The 14,971-nt window shown below is 42.3% G+C and overlaps 1 long non-coding RNA gene across 1 annotated transcript; it reads left to right on the top strand.

The window, feature by feature from the left end:
• The first annotated feature begins 10,702 nt into the window (after nt 1-10,702).
• LOC140491806 (uncharacterized) lies at nt 10,703-11,093 on the top strand. Its single transcript, XR_011963432.1, has 2 exons — nt 10,703-10,812; nt 10,920-11,093. It is a non-coding gene; the product is annotated as an uncharacterized lncRNA (long non-coding RNA).
• Nucleotides 11,094-14,971: the final 3,878 nt, after the last annotated feature.

The raw sequence follows: 14,971 nt of genomic DNA, 5'->3' as shown, positions 1-14,971 counted from the left end.
AGGGTAAAGGCAATGAAGAGCAGGCAGGAAAGTAAAGTTTAGACCAGAATAAAATCGGCCATGACCATGTTAAATGGCGAAGCAGGCTCGAAGGGCTGAATTATCTGATCCCACTCTTAATTCCTTTGTTCCTATGTAGCTACCTCACTTAATTTTCTAAGGACAGTTTCAGCTTTGTTATCATTGAGACTGGTGACTTCCTTACACACAATGAAGATCTGCATTTAGAACATTTTTCTACTTTGCATACCACCCACGAATAGGGGTAATGATTCCATTTTTCAACTTTCACTATTGTCTTTTGTAAGATAATCGCCCAATCACCGAGACTGTTTTTGAATAAGTGCTAAACTAAAAGACATTCATTCTTGAGTTTGTTTTTCAATTGAAATGAAAGTATTTTTACTTTGTCCATCAGTCAAAATTGTTCTTAGCTCACTAAACTGTTATTTTTTTTCAATGTTTTCAGTAATTATTGCTGGATTAGTGGTGATGGAAGAGCACAGCAGTTCAAGCAGCATCCAACAAGCAACGAAATCGACGTTTCAGGCAAAAGCCCTCCTCGATGCTGCCTGAACTGCTGTGCTCTTCCAGCACCACTAATCCAGAATCTGGTTTCCAGCATCTGCAGTCATTGTTTTTACCTCAGTAATTATTGCTGTTAAGCCCAAAGCACTGGTGGTATCCTCTGTATGTTCACCTCTTTCAGAGCACTTTACAGTATCAAATTTCACTTAAAATGTAACTTTTCTCAGCATCCTTTCAAGCAGAAAGCACTTAGTAGTCACTGGCTTATTTTTGGCTTGCAATGTTATGAATAAATTAGTGAAAAGTACCACAACAGATCAAGACAACAAAGTTGTTGAAGAGAGATAACCGCATGCTTGGTGCAGTTCACAAAATGGTGTGGTGCAACTCTGTTCTTCAATTATGTGCAAAGTGGGTAGGTTTTTAGAAGGGGTTATGCCCGAAACGTCGATTTTCCTGCTCCTTGGATGCTGCCTGACCTGCTGCGCTTTTCCAGCAACACATTTTTCCGCTCTGATTTCCAGCATCTGCAGTCCTCACTTTCTCCTAGGTTTTTAAAAAGACAATTGGAGTCCACGACAGGAAAGTGAAAATTAGGCCGAGCACAAATGAAAAACACAGCTGATTCCAATATGTGTGAGACCATCAGCACCTCAACAGTGCGTGTCCCTCCGCCTCACTCCATCCAAGACCCAGCTCTGGCAATCTCATTTGTTGGAACATACAGATTTAAGGTGCTGTGCAATGCAATGCACATGTAGAGCATTCATCGGAGATTGACATCAACATGAAATGCTGTTGTGCGTGGATCTTCCTGCACAGATAGTTGAGTACTTGAAGCTGACAATGTACTGCAGAACCAAGGAGTGCTGCAATCTCAGAGCTACCATCAGTTTGTTTCAAACTGAGGTGTAGACTAGCTGGGTAGATGCATAAGATCCTGTTGCACTGTCTGAAGAGGATGTGAGCAATGTTTATTTCTGAACCATCAACAATGGAAATGATTACCTTTACATTAACCTAATTTTTGTTTGCTGTGCATGTCTGTATGAAAATTTATGATCTAATTTGCCTTTAAAACAGCACTGATTTCTTTAAAAAAAATGTCATTGACTGTTTAGTGTCTTGGTATTTCTGCAGGCACTATATTCATTTAAGTTTTTTACCTTGAAAATGACATTTCCATTTTAGTTAAAGCTCTGTTTTCAGCTCTCACTATACCAATTAATTCCATTGACAGGATGTTTAAAGTTTTGAATGTTAAACTTCAGTTGCCACCTACTTGCCCACTTACACTTGTGAATCATCTGTCACATTCCTTTGTATTTTTCTCTGCAAATATGTTATCAGCAAATTTGACCAATATCTGCTTGGACTTTGATATCCATCCCATTTATGTAGTTCCTGGGTTGATTTTCTCATTGCAACCACTTCCCCTAATGATATGAGGACATTCAAAATAGCTTTTCAATAACTCACACTTGGTTTGTTAAGCAAAGGTGATTTAGAAAAATAATATTGTTCAAACTGAGAAAGATTGCCGCAGAGTTTGAATATTGAATGCACCCTTAATTGAAATAAATGAGGTGACTGCTTGCTTTAAAATGACAGGGACAGGATGTTCAGATGAATGTTAGAAATGCATTGCTTTCTGCTGTTCATCAGAGGATACTTATGGCCCAGACTCTCAATACTTCCGTCATTTGTTTGATGGTGGAAGAATTGAAGATAGACTGTGTTTGTTGACACCAGGGCATATGAACCAATTGGGTTCGGGCTGGACGTAGCCTTGGGAGAGGGGGGGAAGCAGAGAACAGGACCCGGGTCCTGGGTCCTCATTCCACCTGCTGTTCCCATCCACCAAGCCCTCCATTCATGAGTTCCCATCTCGTCTCGATTCCTATTCTCTCACCCACTTCCCTCCCAACCCACCTTCACCCAACCCTGTTCAGTGTCCTCACTCATACTGCACCCCATTTCAAAAATGCACCGCTTCTTGCACATGTGCAGGGTGGCCTTTGCTTATGGCTGTGGTGACATGTAAGTTGTACACAATGACGCAATGGGTCTGGAATTGCGCGCATGCACAGTTGCCCATGGTTGTGGGTATCAGCAAACATGGCCTTGGAGATAGGTCAACACCCACGTGCATTTGAAGCAGATAGAGACCACTCGTACTTGGCCATTTTTGTTCCAGCCCAAAAACAGCAGAAGGAAACTGAAACTTCAGGGCGAGTTCAGAATTCACGTATTAAAAGAAAAACATTTGAGAATTGGGCCCAATGTGCTGACATAGAAAATGCTAAGCAGATTATGGAAAACGTAAACACAGGAATGATTGATAATAAACAGCGATAACATCATTTTGTTTCATTAGCAGCGAGGAGTTCTGATTGCTAATGCTCTTCTTTTGGGACAGTAATCATTATCCCAGAACTGTTAATGAGCACAATGTTCTTTGGAATGTTTTCATATAAAACAGCTTGCTTGCAAGTACTATCCAGATAGTTATCAGGGTTCACTGGACCCTTGCTAATTCTTTAAAGCGTTTTCTTTAAATCATTTTTTGAGTAACTTTATGAAATAATACATGAAGAAAACAATCGCTTGCTAGTACAGAATTTGAATATTGCAGGAGAGAGAGAGAGGCTGCTAAAACTTTTTGACCTTAACTTCCCAAGACAGATGCAAGAATGAATGCCAAATTTTGAATTATCACAACAACTTATACGAAAGGAAAAGTGAACATGTTGCACACTCTTTGATTTACATGGGAGCTTACAAAGCCTGTGCGGCCATATTGCTTTTTCCATGGTTGTGTCTCGGCTAATCAGAGTTGATTTTCTAAATCTTTTCTCCTGTCATAGAAATTGTTGTGACTGTTTGGAAATTTGTTATTCTTGCATTTGTCCTGATGAATGCCAGACAAGAAGCTTCAGCAGTATTTCTCTTTTTGAAATATGAAAAATAAGCAGTTGAACCTGTGTAGTCCAGCTTGACTTGCCTCATGCCATAGATTGGTGGCGTGAGTTCAAGGCTTGGTCTTGAGCGATTGTTGTGCCCAAAGTACTGACTAGAAACAAGGTCCTGGCCAAATAGAGTAAATGGGTGTCCATACACTGTAACAGTACCTGTAAGCAGCTAAATTAATATCTGAAGACATCCTGCAGGTCAGCGAGGACAAGAAGGGAAAATCAATTGTAACAATCATCAAACAAATTAATAACCCAGTGTAAATTTCTCTTTTTGTAATTCTCTGTTGATTTTTCCTCAATTTCTATAAATATCCTCTCCTCAACTATTTTCTTAGTATCTTTCTGATTTCAAAGAATCGCGACTGTGTGAAAGTAGGACATTCAGCCCTTCAAGTCCACACTGACCCTCCAAAGGACATCCCACCAAGACAAACCCACACCTACCCTATCCCTGCATTTGCAATGGCTAATCCACCCGACCTGCACATCTGTGGGAGGAAACTGGAGCACCCGGAGGAAACCCACGCAGACATGGGGAGAATTTGCACGCTCCACACAGACAGTCGCCCGAGGCTGGAATCAAAGCCAGGTCCCTGGCACCGTGAGGCAGCTGTGTTAACTACAAAGCCAATGTGCTGCCTTTTGTCAGTCTCTTTCTCATTTCTTTGTGTTTCTGTTTTTTTTCTTAATATATGTAGTTAAGCTGGTCAATTCTGATCTCACGTATTGGTCTATTGCACAGCTAAAATAAATGGTCCATTTTACATGCAACCAGATGTGCAGCACATGGAGACAAATTAACATAGTCTCCACCATGAATGTGAGTCTTCTCAGAACCTGTGGCAATGTTCAATTCCATTCTGCTACATTAATCTAAAACTTGACTCTTTATCAGATGAATGTACTAAATTGGGGGAAGGCTAACTTCGACAACAATAGACAGGAATTGGGGAATGTAAATGGGGATGGGGCTGTTTCAGGGTAAATCCACATTGTCATGTGGGAATCTTCTTAAAGGCCAATTGATTAGAGTTTAGGACCAACGTGATCCTGTCAAAGTGAAGGATAAGGATGTAAGATTCAGGAACCTTGGATGCCAAAATAATTTGTGAACTTCATCAGAAAGTAAAGGGAGTTAGGAAGTTCAGACAGACAGAGCATTCAAGGAATATGAAGAAAGCAGGGTTTCCTGCGTGGGTTTCCTCCGGGTGCTCAGGTTTCCTCCCATTGTCCAAAGATGTGCAGGTCAGGTGGATTGGCCATGCTAAATTTCCCGTAGTGTTAGGTGCGTTAGTCAGGGAAAAATGGGTCTGGGTGTGTCACTCTTCGGAAAGTCAGTGTGGACTTGTTGGGCCGAAAGGCCTGTTTCCACACTGTAGGGAATCTAATCAAACTTACAAAAGGAGTTAGGAGGGCTAAAAGGAACCATGAAATGACTTTGGCAAACAAGATTAAGGAATATTCCAATGCTTTTTATCCATATATAAGCTGGGGAAAGAGTAGGCCCACACAAGGACAAAGGAGTCAGAGAAGACTCAATGGGCCGAATGGTCTCTTTGCACACTGTAGGGATTCTATGATGTGGGTAAGGTTCTTAACAAATGTTATACATTGGTACTCACAAAGGAGAGGGACATGGTGATTGAAAGCCTCAGGAAGGGTATGTTGATACTCCTAGGGTATGTTGATCTAAGAAAGGAGGACGTATTGGATGTTTTGAAAAACTTTAAGGTTGACAAGTCCCTATCACCAGATGGGATCTATCCCAGAATGCTGAGGGAGGCGAAGGAGGAAAAGGATGGGGCCTTGTATGAAATATTCGTATTTCCTTAGTCACAGACAAGGTCCCATAGGGCAGGAGAGTAGCCAATGTTGTTCCTTTGTTTGAGAAGGGGAACGGGGATAATCCAGGAAATTACAGGCTGGCGAATCTTACGTCAGTGTTCGTGTAATTATTGGAGAAGAATTTCAGCAACAAGATTTATTCACATTTAGAAAAAATATGAACTTATTATTGACAGGCAGCATGGCCTTGTGAGAGGGATGCCATGTCCCACAAAGTTGATTGAGCTTTTTTTTTGAGGAAGTGACAAAGTTATTGATGAGGGCAGAACAGTGGATGTTGTCTACATGGATTTTAGCAAGGCCTTTGATAAGGTCCAATCCTGATGAAGGGTTTATGCCCAAAATGTCAACTCTCCTGCTACTCGGATGTTGCCAGACCTGCTATGCTTTTTCCAGCACCACATATTTCAACTCTGACTGTACAACATCTGCAGTCCCCACTATCTCCAAGGTCCCTTATGGCAGGTTGATACAGATGGTGAAGTCACATGGGATCTATGATAAGTAGTTGCACAAGACGTTGTTGATGCTGCACTTGTAATATTGTGTGCAGCTTGGACATCTTCCTATCCGAAGGATGTCATTAAACTGTAAAGCGTGCAGAATAAATTTACAAGAATGTTGCCAGGATTCAAGGGTTTGAGATATTGAGAGAGGTTGGACAAGGTAGGACTTTTTTCTATTGAGTGTAAGAGACTGAGGGGGGGTTCTTATAGCAGTTTATAAGATCACGAGAGGCATGGAGAAGGTGAATGCACTGACTCTTTTCCCCAGGATTGGGGAATTGAGGACTAGAGGGCCTCAGTTTAAGATTAGAAGGGAAAGAATGAAACAGAACCTGAGGGGCAATGTTTTTCTACACGGAGGGTGGTGCACATATTGAATGAGCTGCCAGCAGATGTGGTTGAGGTGGGTACATTAACAACATTTAAAAGGCATTTGGAGAAATACATGGATAGGAAAGGATTAGAATTTTAATGGGCCAAGTGCAGGAAAATGGAGTTAGTGTGGATGGACACTTTGGTCGGCATGGAGCAGTTTAGGTTGAAGGATTCAGTGACTCTAGGAGTTGGTAAGATGGAAACAGAGCTGTTTGGTCATAAGAGACTGAGTAATCGTGAAAGGATGTTTTTCTAACTGAAGATCTGTGATTAGTGGTGTTCTACAGGGATCGCGCTGGGACCCCTGTGGTTCGTAACATACCTGAGTGATTTGGAGCAGAATGTCATTGTTATGATTGATAAATTTGCTGAAGACACAAAGATTGAGGAAGCTGCAGGTGGTGAGGAGGATTGCCAGGGGATACTACAGCTTATAGATAGGCTGGAGACTTCGGTAGAGAAAGGGCAGATGGAATTTAATCCAGATAAATGTGAGGTGATGTCTTTTAGAAGGTCTAATGTAGCAGGGAAGTATACAGTAAATGGCAGAGCCCTTAGATGTTTGACATACTGAGTGACTTAGGAGTACAAGTCCATAGTTCCCTGAAAGTAGGAATACAAGTGGATAAGGTGGCGAAGAAGGGATATGGCATGCTTACTATTATTGGTCAGGGCATAGAGTATAAAAATTGGCAAGTTATGTTGCACCTGTGTAGAACTTTAGTTCAGCCACATTTGGAATATTGCGTACAGCTCTGGTTGCCACACTACCAGAGGGATCTGGAGACTATACAAATGGTACAGAAAAGGTTTACCGAAAAGTTGCCTGGTTTTGATGGTATTAGCTATGAGAAGAGGTTGGAAAAATCCATTTGTTTTGGTTGAGAGGGAACATGATGGAGGTTTGCAACATTATGAGAGGCATGGATAGGATGGATAGTCGGAATCTTTTTTTTTGCCAGGGTAGAAATGTCAATTATTAGGGGACACAGGTTTAAGGTAAAAGGGGGAAAGTTTCAAGGAGATGTGAGAGGCACAGAGAGTGGGAAATACCTGGAATATGCTGCCAAAGGAGGTGGTAAAAGCAGATACAATAGCAATGTTTAAGAGGCATCTTGACAGATACATAAATAGGCAGACCATGTAGAGGCAAAAGGTTTATAGATTAGAAGGGCATCATGTGTCAGCACAGGCTTGGTTAGCTGAAGGGCCTGGTGGTGTGCTTTGCTCTTATTAGGTGGTACGAGGGCTCCATTGCACTGTGCCATTGTGTAATGAGTTGCTTGTTCACACTAATGATTGTAGTGCTATGCTAAGAGGCATTAAGTAGATGGAAGGTATTTGATGAGTATCATTTTCAATCATATTCGAGTAATGAGCTAGCGAGCATCATTGGCATGGGCCTCTTTCACACGGTGCAGAGCCAGCACTGGGCTGCAGGAGGCGCTGCCTTTCAACAAGATACTAAACTGAGGATCTGGCAATCTGGTGAAGCACTGTTTGAGGAAGATCACGGTTTCGTCTGGTGACCTGTTTAATGCTTACCCTTCAGTGATCACCAGAGAAAACAAAAACAGTAAGAGACCATTTGATTTGATTTGTGGGACCTTACAGTTTAAGACTGAAGAAATAGAAACATTGTAATTCATTCAACACCTCAAGCCTGCATCACTATTCAGTAGGATTATTATTATTGATTATTATTGATCTAACACTCCTCACATTCACTTTCTGTTCTCTCCCTCAATTCCCGTCCTGATGAAGAATCAATCTGATCTTTAAATATTCACACAGACTCTGCCCCACAGCTCTCTGTGGCAAGGAGCTCCAAAGACTAGCAATACTCTGAGAGAGGAAGTACCTCCTCGTCTATCTTAAATTGCCACCTCTTTATTCTGAAACTATGCCTTCTGGTCCTTGAGTCTCCCCTAAGGGGAAACATCATCTCAGCGTTCACCCTGTCAAACCCCTTAAGAACCATATACGTTTCAATGAGATCACCTTCCATTAAACAGTAGAGTCCCAAACTGTTTAATTTTTGTTCATAAGACAATCCCTCCTTACAGAGGACCTTCTGCAGTTGTTTGTGTCACAATAGTGACTGCCCTCCAAAGATGATTATTGACCTGAATACATCAGAGGTGTGATGGAAATAACAGCTTTTTCTTCACAATACCATGCTGATGAATGTGCACATTTATTTCAAGTACTGTTACTGTGATTATATAGACATGTAAAGTCTCATTGTAAGAATTTTTCAGTTCTAACCAAAATAGAGTCACAGAGATGTACAGCATGGAAACAGACCCTTCGGTCCAACTCAACCATGCTGACCAGATATCCTAACCTAATCTTGTCACATTTGCCAGCACTTGGCCCACACCCCTCTAAACGCTTCCTATTCATGTACCCATTTAGATGCCTTTTAAATGTTACAATTGTACCAACCTCCACCACTTCCTCTGGTAGCTCATTCCATACACGCACCAAACACTGTGTGAAAAAATGGCCCCTATCATATCTTTCCCCTCTCACCCTAAACCTATGCCCTTTAGTTCTGGACTCTCCCACCCCAGAGAAAAGACCTGGTCTGTTTATCCTATCCATGCCCCTCTTGATTTTATAAACCTCTATAAGGTCTCCCCTCAGCCTCCGACACTCCAGGGAAAACAGCCCCAGCCTGTTCTGCCTCTCCCTTTAGCTCAAACACTCCAACCCTGGTAACATCCTTGAAAATCTTTTCTGAACCCTTTCAAGTTTCACAACATCCACAACAAAATGCTAGATAGTGATCACCAGAACCAGTATATTTTACCTGTCCACCAGAAGACTCCCTATTGTGTCATGCAATTAGATCTTAAATTTAGATGAATTCATTCCACTGGGCAGGTTTTCAAATATTGATGGTGCTGAGATTTTTTTCCTGACATAAGCTATAATTTGTCCTCTCCCTGGTTTTCCATTGTTCATGTATTTCCCTTCTGTGATTAACCTTGATTTATCTTTTCGATATATTGTTAATACCTTCCGTGGAAGTCTCTCAGCTGTCTTTCTTCAGACCTCAGGAGACGACGGTAGCTCAGTGGTTAGCACTACTGCTTCACAGCAACAAGGTTCAATTCCACCTTTGAGTGACTTTCGGAAGGGTGTTGTGAGGCTTGAAAGGTTTCAGAAAAGGTTTACAAGGATGTTGCAAGGGCATGAGGATTTGAGATATAGAGAGGGGCTGAATAGACTGGGGCTGTTTTCCCTGGAGCATCGGAGGCTGAGGGATGACCTCATAGAGGTGATAGGCATAGATAGGGTAAATAGACATAATCTTTTCCCTGGGGTGGAGGAGTCCAGAAGTAGAGGGTATAGGTTTAGGGTGAGATGGGAAAAATTTAAAAGGGTCCTAAGGAGCAACCTTTTCACTCAGAGAGTGGTACATGTATGGAATGAGCTGCCAGAGGATGTGATGGAGGTTGGTATAATTACAACATTTAAAAGACATCTGGATGGGTATATGAATAGGAAGGGTCTGGAGGGATATGGGCCAAGTGCTGGCAGGTGGGACTAGATTGGGTTGGGATATCTGGTCTGCATGGATGAATTGAACCGAAGAGTCTGTATCCGTGCTGTACGTCTCTATTATTCTATGACTCTGTGACTGTTTTCGTGGAGATTTTACATTTTCCCTGCATCTGTGTGGGTTTCCACCCACAGTCCAGTGATGTGCAGCTAGGTGGAGTTACAGGGATGGGGTGGATCTGGGTGGTCTCTTTGGAGATCGGTGTGGTTTCGATGGGTGGAATGGCCCTGCTTCCACACTGTCGGCATTCAAGCCTCTGATGTTTGTGATTCAGCCTAACTCATTCATTCCACTAAAGTAGTGTGTGTTTGGTTTGGTTGCAGTCACCATTCATGCCAAAGTCACATCCCTGATGCGGCTGGTTAGTACTTTGGTGTATATTAAATATCCTTCCTATTTCAATATTCTTCCCCTGCAAGCACAAAGCAATCAAAATATGTATCTAATTGTAAGCACTTGAAAATTCAGGTTTAACTAAGTTACGATCCTCCTCCATGTGCAAATAATACTATTAATGGCTGTCTTTAGCATTTCAAATTCACTAATTAATGCTGCAAGGAGTCTTTTTCTTATTCTGAATATATTGAATTGTATATTTAAAGTCTACTGGCACGTTAACAGCAAATCTAGGTCTTTCTATGATTTGATGCTGCTCCAGTTGGGCATTTATAATACAAACAAGTGGCTGGGTTTTCCTTTTGAGAGCATATTATTGTGAGTCCAGCCATTTGACTCATGTGTGACCTTGTCTGGATTTTTAAAAATCACAGTGCTGGGGTGTGCATAAAGTGGTAACCCAATCTCAGTGGGAGTGGGTGTGTGTTTTACTCTCACGTTCCCAACCCACCGAAAGGCCAGAAGAAAGTAGTGTGCAGCAAGTCGAGGAAAATCAGATTTGCTCTGAAAAGTTCAAATTGTGTGTACACCCAAACAAAAATTCATTCCAAAGTCTGTGCCTTCTGAGTTTTACACGCATCTCAAAGCACGTACACCAGCTTTCCGCAGGATTCAGGTTTGATTTTAAACTGGCACTGGTCTCTATGTTTAAGCTCTGCATGCAACCTCATTTTGTGGCCTTTTGCCTGTCTTGCTTTTATCTGTTTATGTTTGTTCTCCCAGATGGATCCTGGCCCAGCTGCCTGAAAGCAATGAAGTGCTTTGGAAGACCGGTCACTGTAGTAATGTTTGGGAGATCGCAGCCAATTTATGCACAGCAAACTCAGTGTGATAACGACTAGAAAATCCGCTTTTGCCATGTTAATGGTGGAATAAAACTTGGCCAGTTTGGAATAAGGGCTTTGTTCGAGTCGTATAATCACAGGGAGATACAGCATAGAAACAGATCCTTCCGTCTTATTCATCCATACCAACTAGATATCCTAAATTAATCTTGTCACATTTTCCAGTATTTGGCTTACATCCCTCTAGAGGATCTGGATCGGCACAGGCTTGGCGTTCTTTGTTCTTGTTCTTAAACCCTTCCTATTCATGTACCCATCCAAATGTTGAAATTGTGCCAGCCTCCACCACTTCCAGGCCCCAGTCCTGAAGAAGGGTCACACCCGAAACATCGACTTCACCTCCTGATGCTGCCTGGCTTGCTGTGTTCTTCCAGCCTCCTGCCTGTCTACTTTGGATTCCAGCATCTGCAGTTTTTTGTATCCACCACCTCCTCTGGCAGCTCATTCCATACAGGAGCCACCTTCTGCGTGAAAAAGTTGCCCCTTAGGTCCCTTTTAAGTGTTTCCCTCTAACCTTAAACCAATGCCCTCTAGTTTTGGACGCCCATACCCTGAGAAAAGGATCTTGTCTGTTCATCCGATTCATGCCCCTCATGATTTTATAAACCTCTATAAGGTCACCCTTCATCCTCCGACCCTCCAGGGAAAACAGCCTCAGCCTATTCAGCCTCTCCCTGTAGCTCAAACCCTCCAACCCTGGCAACATCCTCATTAATCTTTTCTGAACCCTTCCAAGTTTCACAACATCTGTTCTATAGCAGGGCGACCAAACTGAATGCAGTATTCCAAAAGTAGCCTAACCAATGTCCTGTACAGCTGCAACATGACCTCCCAACTCCTATAGTCAACACATTTACTAATAAAGACAAATGCACCAAATGCCTTCTTTACTATCCTATCTACCTGTGACTCTACTTTCAAGGAGCTATGAGCCTGCACTCCAAGGTCTCTTTGTTCAGCAACGCTCCCGAGGACCTTACCATTAAGCATATAAGTCCTGCTAAGATTTGTTTTCCCAAAATGCAGCACTTTGCATTTATCTAAATAAAATATCACCTGCCACTTCTCAGCCCATTGTCCATCTGAACAAGATTTCATTGTACTCTGAGATAATCTTCTTTGCTGTCCATTACACCTCTTATTTCGGTGTCATCTGCAAAACTTACTAACCATACTTCCTATATTCACATCTAAATCATTTATATAAATGACAAAAAGCACTGGACCCAGCACCGATCCTTGTGGCGCACCACTGGTCACAGGCCTCCAGTCTGAAAAGCAACCCTCCACCACTACCCTCAGTCTCCTACCTTCCAGTCAGTTCTGTATCCAAATGGCTAGTTCTCCTTACATGCTGAGTGATCCAACCTCTAAAAGAGTTAATGTTAAAGATGGTATTAAGCTCCACCAAATCTAATAATGTCATAAGGATTTGGGTGGGGAAGACCCAACATCTCAAGATCTTTTAGGGTGAGACCTATATTCACAGGTCTCAGTTTAAATTGTTGATGTCGTTTGTACCGGTTTGTAATCAGGTAATAATCTATATCTTGATTAAGCCAAGAACCTCTTCATATTAAGATTCACTTATGGTTTTTCTTTATCATTGTAAATGAAATGGGGCTTCAGATTCAAACGAGGAAAGAGGGTGGTGGTCTCAAATCAATGGCAGCAATCCATAGACAGCCCCTTTCAAACCCAACTACTTCTACCTGGAAGGTCAAGGGCAGTAAATACATGGGAACCCACAAACTGTAAGTTCCCCACCAAGCCACTTGCAATCCTGCAACATATTGCTGTTCTTTTACGGTCACTGGGCCAATATCCTGGAATTCCCTCCCTCAGGGCATTATGACGTATGTACAGCAGTCCAAGATGGCAGCTCCTGATCACCTTCTCAAGGGCAAGTAGGGATGGATGAAAAACGCTGGCCCAGCCAGTAATGCCCACGTCTCATGAGCGAATAAGAGAAATTTCAACCACAAGCTGGTAGTGATTAGCATCAGAGCATCAGTGAAGACAAAAATGAGGAGTAACTTGTTCTCTCAGAATGTAGTCAGTCTGTGGAATTCTTTACCACAAAGGACTATTGCGGTATATTCAAGGCTGAGATGGACAGATTTTTAATCCATAAAGAAATCAAAAGTAATGAGGAAAAGACAGGAAAGTGGAGTTGAAAATTATCAGATCAGGGATAATATCATTGAAAGGTGAATAAGCCTTGATTAGGCTTCAGTTCCTATGTCCTGTGGTTTTATGTGTCAAAACTATGCTTTAAATACAAATTAGCTGCCATATTTCTGGACATTACATTTCAAAATTCTTCATTGGCCGTTGAGTTCGATGAGGGAGTCCTGAGGTCACTAACGATACTATATAATTATAAACCATTTCATTCCCTTCTTACATCTGACCTGCAGCACTGGCTGTTTTCCAGAAATAGGAAACTTTCTAACACTAGCAAAAATATTACTTTCCTTAGACAGCAACCTTCCTGAAAACAAGGTTCTTAGGGGACTTGACAAGATTGATGCAGAGAAGTTGTTCCACCTGTGGGAGAGTCTAGGACCAGAAGGCATGATCTCAGAGTAAGGGGTCACCCAGTGAAGACAAAAATGGGGGGTAAGTTGTTCTCTCAGAACGTAGTCCAGAAAACTTTCTAACGTCAGGAAAAATGTTACTTTCCTTAGATAAACAACTGAATTGTGGAATAAAGGGCCAGAGGAGATTTTTTATTCTCTTTGGTGAAAGTGATAGATAAATGTTGAGGAAAAACAATGATCCCGGCATATCGAAGGGACAAGTGTAGAATTCTCTTCATAAATCACCTTCTGTTCAAATTCACTCATGAGGTGCCTACTTTATTGGCTGGGCCAACGTTTAATGTCCATCCTAGTTGCCCTTGAGAAGGTAATGGTGAGCTGCTTTCTTGAACCACTGCTGTCCATGTGCTGTAGGTAGACTCCCAATGCCGTTATGGAGGGAGCGCCAGAATTTTGACTCGGCAGCAATGAAGGTATAGCAATGTATTTCTCAGTCAGGATGTTGAGCGACTTTGAGGGGAACTTGCAGGTGGTCATGTTCTCTGCTGCTCTGGTCCATATGGATGATAATCTAGGGATGTGCAGAATAGGTGCATTAGTCATGGCAAATGTGGGGTCGCAGGGATAGTGTAAGGGGTTGGGTCGGGTCTGAGTGGAATGGCCTTTGGAGGATCAGGGGAGATTCAGTGAACTGAATGACTTCTATCTGCACTGTAGGGATTCTAAGATTCGAGGTTTCATGGATTTGGAACATGCTATTTATGGAACTTTAGTGGGATTCTGCAGTTAGTATCTTGAAGATAATACACACTGTTGCTACTGAACGTGGGGGCTGGAAGGAGTGGATGTTTGTGAATGCAGTGCCAATCAAGCAGCTTGTTTTACCTTGGATGGTGTCAAGCTTCTTGAGTGTTGATGAAGCTGCACCTATTCCAGGCAAGTGAGGAGTATTCCATCACACTCCTGACTTGCATCTTGTTGATAGTGAACAGGCTTTGTGGAGTCAGGAGGTGAGTTGCTTGCTGCAGGATCCCTAGCCTCTGACCAGCTCTTGTAGCCATACAACTTAAATGAAGTTCAGTTTCTGGTCAACGGTGGTCCTGCGAGTCAAGAGTGTAGTGCTGCAAAACCACAGTAGGTCAGGCAGCATCCAAGGAGCAGGAAAAATCGACATTTCAGGCAAAAGCCCTGACCTGCTGTACTTTTCCAGCATCGCTCTCTTGACTCTAATCTCTAGCAGTACTCACTTTCGCCTAGGTAATCCCAGGAGGTTGATATTTCTGGATTCAGTGAATGTGATAGTTTGATTGTCTCTTCTTGGAGATGGTCATTGCCTGACATTGTGAGGTGTAAATACGACTTGCCACTTTTCAGCCGAAGCCTGGAT

Source organism: Chiloscyllium punctatum, chromosome 20, assembly GCF_047496795.1.
Source record: "Chiloscyllium punctatum isolate Juve2018m chromosome 20, sChiPun1.3, whole genome shotgun sequence".
NCBI classification, from domain to species: domain Eukaryota; kingdom Metazoa; phylum Chordata; class Chondrichthyes; order Orectolobiformes; family Hemiscylliidae; genus Chiloscyllium; species Chiloscyllium punctatum.
This window is presented reverse-complemented; position numbering and strand designations above follow the sequence as displayed.